Source organism: Oratosquilla oratoria, unplaced genomic scaffold (assembly GCF_046742065.1).
Source record: "Oratosquilla oratoria isolate Oo_2021 unplaced genomic scaffold, ASM4674206v1 SCAFFOLD107, whole genome shotgun sequence".
In the NCBI taxonomy this organism is placed as follows: Eukaryota; Metazoa; Arthropoda; class Malacostraca; order Stomatopoda; family Squillidae; genus Oratosquilla; species Oratosquilla oratoria.
This window is the reverse complement of record NW_027467464.1, coordinates 317501-325000: the sequence shown is the minus strand read 5'-3', so window position 1 is coordinate 325000 and position 7500 is coordinate 317501. Positions and strand designations below refer to the sequence as shown.

The 7500-nt window shown below is 40.5% G+C and overlaps 1 protein-coding gene across 3 annotated transcripts in view; it reads left to right on the top strand.

The window, feature by feature from the left end:
• Positions 1-4812: 4812 nt before the first annotated feature.
• Positions 4813-7500, top strand: part of LOC143022512 (uncharacterized) — a 236228-nt gene continuing 233540 nt past the window's right edge. The window contains exon 1 of one of the 3 annotated variants that reach the window (XM_076180758.1): positions 4813-4948. The gene's annotated coding sequence lies outside the window, so the exon portion shown is untranslated. The remainder of the gene's footprint in view (positions 4949-7500) is intronic. The other 2 variants (XM_076180756.1, XR_012966075.1) reach the window with 2 other exon arrangements.

The following is a 7500-nucleotide window of genomic DNA, read 5'->3' as shown; positions in this document are numbered from 1 at the left end:
GGAATAAATTACAGCAGTATGTGTGGGAATAGAGTGGCTGAGGTGTCCTAAAATGTGACGAGATGTCACATTTTATGATGATATGAGAATAGTGTGATCTTGTTGTGAGAAGAAACATATTAACAGAACAGAAAATATTAAGCATTTATATGTGATACAAAATATGTGATACAAATTAAATTTGGACAAAAGAGGGGAAGGATAAATTAATCAAATAAAATGTGGCGGAATGTCATGTTTTATGATAATATGAGTATAGCGTGACCATGATATGAAAAGAAACTCACATTACCAGAACAGAAATTAAACATTGTGATAAAAATTAATGTGATCAAAAGAGGGAAAATGGAATATATTAAATAAATAAATTAAGTAAATTAGATGAATAAATTAAATAAATTAAATCACACTCGGATGTATGTTTTTCTGTTGATAGAAAAGAAGAAATTATTATTTACCCATAAGTATAAATGATAAAACATTTATATGACATGAACAAACCTCAGCTAAAGTGGGGTCTGACAAACCCCACGCTACTCACACCTCAGGTAAAGTGGGGTCTGACAGACCCCACGCTACTCACACCTCAGGTAAAGTGGGGTCAGACGGGCTCAAAAGCTCTATAAAGCTTATATAGAGCAAGATTCAGGAATGACCCTATCACCCCATTAATAACTTTTAAATTATCAAATAATTCGTCTCCTACTATTTTTCGGGTTTTCTTATTAAACTCTGCGGAGGTGTTCCTGAGGGGATTTTTAGTAAGGCTTTCATAGGTGTCCTTATCAGCTAACATATTAAGGGCTTTTGTGACATAGTCTTTTTGATTAAGAATTACTATTTTAACTCCTTTGTCGGCTCTTGTGATGATGATATTTTTACGTTTGGTTTGATGTTCGACAGCCAATTTCAATATTTTAGGTAAACCACTGTCTCCCTTAACACAGTCCATAATACCTTGCAAAAGGACTCCTTTTAAACACTGTAGGTCTTTGTCATAATTGTTAGCTGCCATGAATTTATCAAAACCCACAATGTAGTCCAAGGTATGACTTTTGTCTGGTTTCATGGCAAAATTAACCCCTAAACCTAACACTTCTTGTTTGTATCTTGAGAGAGTCTCATCCGAGAGGTTAGTCACATTGTCCAAACACTGTTTTTGCATAATCTAATAAGTTTCTTATTAAGTCTATTTTTATGTTTTTCACTTACGTAAAGGGCTTTTCCAAGGGAGACATTTATATGTATGTTCACTACGGCACTGGAATTTGAGATTCCTTGTCGCTATTCTCACTCGGTGGAATGATGCATCGCAATCTAATGAAGCAATCTTTCTTCGTTCTTTCGTTTCTTTCAAGAACACACACACACACACACACATATATATATATATATATATATATATATATATATAGTATATGTATGAATATATATATATATATGTGTATGAATATGTATATATATATATAAATATATAAATATATATATATATATATATATTATAAATATACATATATATATATGTATATATATATATATATACACTCCCATTTGTTTGTCCCCGCGTGGGGCGGAGAGACAGCTCCTGGACTGAAAGCTCAAACAGATGGGTAGTAGTGGATATATATGTAATTGATTATGTAGATACACATAACGATGGCTAGATAAATGAGTGGTCGAATAAACAGATAGACAACTGAATGGATAAAGAAGTAAATGAACAGATGAATAAATAAAGAGATTCTATGGAATTTTTTAAAGAAGCCCAGCCAGACACCTTTATGCTGAGATTGGGCAAGTGTGGGATTATCCAGCCCCACCTTATAAACGAAGGAGAAAAAAATGTCAGTGTGTAGCTTGTTTTTACGATGTGTCATTGCCAAAGGGCAATGAAGCAAAACATATTTGTTAGCTTTTCTTTCGGGGAGGGAGAGCAGATCTCGTATGGTGTGAGGGAGTAAGGTTTCTTTTGTTACATGCAGGCATTATTTTTGGGACTTCAGTGACACACCTACGGACCAGGTTAGTCAGAGTTCCTTTATGACTGGAGATTCATCTTTCTTCAATAAAGAATTACGATATTTTTCTACTTCTACTCTTCCGTCGTTATCCTTCGCTTTGTAACTCTCTCTAACTCTCCGGTCCATTCCGATCCTTGACCACCTCCTCCACGACTCCATTTCTTGTTACCAATAAAATAGTAAGGTTGAATGACTCCCCATGTGGTATTAGCTGAGAGTTCTTTTTAAGACGAGTGGAATCGTTCACTTTTATGCAATGGCGGATCCAGGATCAAAATTTGGGGTGGGTGGGGCTAACCTAATTTTTGTAGTAAATATAGTGAATATAGGTGATGCTTTTAAACAGATGTACTCTGTAGCACGAATACGATTATTCTAAAATGAATTGAAAAAAAAAATCTCACTTGATTTGGTTTCCTTCAAAATATTGGGCAAAAGTAATCCTTCATAGTACATTTTTTAAAGATTTACCTTCAATAATGAGGTCAATATCCTCCCAATTATTCTCGCTGAAGCGTTTTATTAAATGCTGGGAACAACATTCTGCCACTGTATTACTACTTTTTGCCACATACCGGTGTACACGAGGCAAGTTTCTCGACCTCTGCAATGAGGTAATGAAAGAACAACTTTGGAGGCGGGGTTCAGGCCCTCCTTGATCCGCCGCTGATCGCATAATTCTCTCAAGTTTCCACAGGTAAGTCACAGGGTTGTCGGAAAGGAAAGGACGGAAGCTGCTGGTCGGCACAGCAGTTACCCTGGCGACTGACTCAGTTTCTTATCATTATGTGTTTACGTGAGTCATACCCTCTTTTGAAGCGAAAGATAATCTTGTCGGCTCGCGAGATTGGAGTAACTCATTGCAAAAGTAGATTATACGTTGCCTTTAGTCGAAGTCAAGTTTTCCCTTCAGTTACAATAGCCCACACGCACATCCACGCACATGCATGCACACACACACACACACACACACACACACACACACACACACACACACACACACACACACACACACACACACACACACACACACACACACACACACACACACACACACACACACACACACACACACACACACACACACACACACACACACACACACACACACACACACACACACACACACACACACACACACACACACACACACACACACACACACACACACACACACACACACGTCTCGATAGTGCGGTTGCCACAGTTCCCGGCTGCAACTACGGAGGTCCGGGTTCGAATCCCGCCCAGGGCTGAAATATTTTCAGTATCACTGCACTGCGAGTCGTTACTCCATCTTTCATGGGCGGGGAGTTGGTGTGTGTGTGCGCGTATGGACATTACCCATAGACCGGTCATATATGAGTTCTGAGCTCTCTTCCGGGAGGGAAATAGCTGCCGATCACGACTCCAGCACGTGATCCAAGACCATGGTGAATCACACACAGACACAGACACACACACATACAGAGAGACAGAGACACACACATAGACGTACACACACACATACACACAGACGTACATACACACACGTACACACACACGTACATAAGCACGTACATACACACGTACACACACACACACACACACACACACGGCCTGCCACTACGGAGGTCCGGGTTCGACTCTCGCCCGGGGCTGAAATAATATCAGTATCGCAGCGCTGAGGGATGTTACTCCAACTCTCGTGGGCGGGGAGTTGGGGGTGTGTGTGTGTGCAAGGTCATAGCATTACCCATAGATCGGACCTACGAGCTCTGAGCTCTCTTCCAGGAGGGAAATAGCTGTCGATCACGAGTCCAACACGTGATCCAAAGACCAAGTGAATACACACACACACACACACACACACACACACACACACACACACACACACACACACACACACACACACACACACACACACACACACACACACACAAGTACACACAGGCGTATACACACACGTACACACACATACACACGTACACACGCATACACACATACACACACACACCTCGTGGCGCAGTGGTTAGAGTTCTCAGCTGCCCCTACGGCAGTCGGGGTTCGAATCCCGCCCAGGGCTGAAATAATTTTAGAATCGCTGCGCTGTTGGTTGTTACTCCAATTCTCATTGGCGGGGAGTTGTGTGTGTGTGTGTGCGTGTAAGGTCAGCATTACCCACAGATCGGTGATATATGAGCTCTGAGCTCTCTTCCGGGAGGGAAATAGCTGTCGATCACGAGTCCAACACCTGATCCAAGACCACGATGAACACACACACACACACACACACACACACACACACACACACACACACACACACACACACACACACACACACACACACACACACACACACACACACACACACACACACACACACACACACACACACCTACACACACAAAACACACACACACAACATTTGGAACAAGTTAGATGAGAAAGTGGTGTGTGCAAAAACAATACATCAATTTAAAAATAGTTCAGATAAAATGAGATATGAAGACGGGACACCACGAGCATAGCTCCCCTTCTCGTAAAATACAACTAGGTAAATACAACTAGGTAAATACACACACATACAAGTATGTACACACTCGCACGCACGCATGACTGCAGATACATACACACGCATGTATATACATACAAAAACACACGGCGACGCCACAAGTTGTGCGTTACCCGGTGGTCAAGGCAGGTGAGTCATCTGAACGATAGGGGGAGAGGTGGAAGGGGAGGGGGTGGGGAGAAGAGGGAGGGAGGGAGGGAAAGGAGGACTAAGCTGAAGCCCAGAGAAGAGGCACAGGTTAGTTGCGATGGCTCCCTGTGATTATCAAGTGGTGTTCTGTGTGACATGATGGCAATTGATTTTCCCTCTGGATTAAATTTCTTCTTCGTTTGTCGACATTATTTTCGTTGGAATGACTTCGTAGTGAAGTACTGTAAGTATGTTTTGCATTGCCATATTGTAAAGAAAATCTACGCCTTATATGCATTGTTTTGTGTATGTGTATATGTGTGTGCGTGTGCGTGTCATGTATATGCACGTGCGTGCCATTTATGTGCATGTCCATACTGTGTTTGTGTGTGTGCGTGCCGTGTGCGTGCGTGTTTGTGTATATGTGTACCTCTATGGTTCTAGTCACGTAATTGAGCATTAGGAGTACTGGAACAGTTTACTGGTTATTTCGCTGCCCTCAAAGTGGGGAAAGGGGTTTGGTTTCTCTCCGAATTGAATGAAATCGCTTGGCGACAACCAGAATAAATGTACACATGGTTTAGAGTGGAATGTTAGATGTGCCGCGTCCTCTCTTCCATCTTCGCTCCTTTCCAACTGTGACGTGAGCATCTGGACATTTTTCTCTCAGTGGCCACGGGGTCAACACGCAGCTCACCTCAGACTTTTATCCCACCACATTACACACGCGCACACGCACACACTCTCTCTTCATTATGTTGATGAGGATATGGTGAAAAATTATTGATAATTTGATCCGTACCAGACTGGAATATGCAGTGGTTGTATGATTACCACATGAAAAAAGAAAAAAAGAAAAGAGAGATGATACAAAGGGCGGCAACTAGAAAGAGGCCCGCTTGGCTGATAAGACATATAGGGAGAGATAAAGAAAACTGGGATTGCCCACATTAGGAGGACGAAGAAGTCACGATATTATAGATGATCATAGAACGGAGATATTAGTTGAAAAAAAAAAAATAGAAGACATAAAATAAAGAAACTGATTTGAGTATGTTGGGAAGCATATATATATATATATATATATATATATATATATATATATATATATATATATATATATATATATATATATATACATATATATATATATACATATATATATATATATATATATTACGTGTAGCTTCGATACAACGTACAATCTTTTTGTCTTCAAATTTGACGTATCTTAGTAGTTGTCCTATATATATATATGTGTGTGTGTGTGTGTGTGTGTGTGTGTGTGTGTGTGTGTGTGTGTGTATAGTTTATCTCACCACCCATCCACTCATATATATATACATACATACATATATATACATATATATATATGTATATATATATATATACAGTATATACATATATATACATCTATCTATCTATCTATCTATATATATATATATATATATATATATATATATATATATATATATTTATTTATAGTGTATATTTCGGGCGCAGATTCTCACTAATACATAATGTATGGATTCACGACAGCATTTTGGCATTGATTAATCTTCTTACTGAGATTTTCAATTTTTCTCACAGTAGATCTCTTTTTTTTTTGGGGGGGGGGAGGCAAATACAAGCCTTCCGTAGTCTTCCATATTTGATTTGACGTTTCGACTTCAGGGAGTCATCTTCAGAATAGTTTACAATAATCAAGTCACAGTTTTATAAAGCTACATGATGCACAATTGACAATATTGTACAGACAACGTGGATTAAATATAAGTCACTTGTGAACGTTGGAAGAATCTTGACCCTCTGTGTAGACGGACACTTCGCCTTGGAGGGGGAAGGGGAAGGGGGAGGGAGAGGGGACGAGTCAGGTATGGTAGGTCGTCTCACTGGGACACCACGCTGGTCAAGTGGGGGTTGGTGAGGTGGAGGAGGGGGAGAGGAAGGAGGTGGGTGTTGCTGTCGTTGGACTCCAAATCTGGAGGAAGAATTAAATAACGAGATGGTAGATATCATATTGGATTGAATGTTGATTATTGGAGCTCCCAATGTATGGGTTCACGACATGCCAACTGAGTTGACGGTTGTCCCTACATTTACAACAAGAAGCAATTAAACAACAACACCTCCAATACCACCAGGCTGTAAGTGATAGGGAGACTATCGTGGAAAACACTAGGATAGTCGCATACTGTACCAAAATTAAAGAATTAAAAATGCTTGAAACCATCCACATAAAGGAGAGAGCTCCAATAATCAACATTCAATCCAATATGATATCTACCATCTCGTTATTTAATTCTTCTTCCAGATTTGAAGCCCAACGACAGCAACACCCACCTCCTTCTTCTCCCCCTCCTCCACCTCACCAACCCCCACTTGACCAGCGTGGTGTCCCAGTGAGACGACCTACCATACCTGACTCGCCCCCTCTCCCTCCCCTTCCCCTCCCCCTCAAAGGCGAAGTGTCCGCCTACACAGAGGGTCAAGATCCTTCCAACGTTCCCAAGTGCCCTATATTTAATCCACGTTGTCTGTACAATATTGTCAATTGTGTATCATGTAGCTTTGTAAAACTGTGACTTAATTCATGTAAACTATTCTGAAGAAAACTCCCTGAAGTCGAAACGTCAAATTAAATATGGAAGACTGCGGAAGGCTTGTATTTGCCCACACCCCCGAAATGAGATCTACCGAGGGAAAAATTGAAAATCTCAGTAAGAAGATTAATCAGTGCCTAAATGCTGTCGTGTTTAATACAGTATGCATACATACATATATATATATATATAT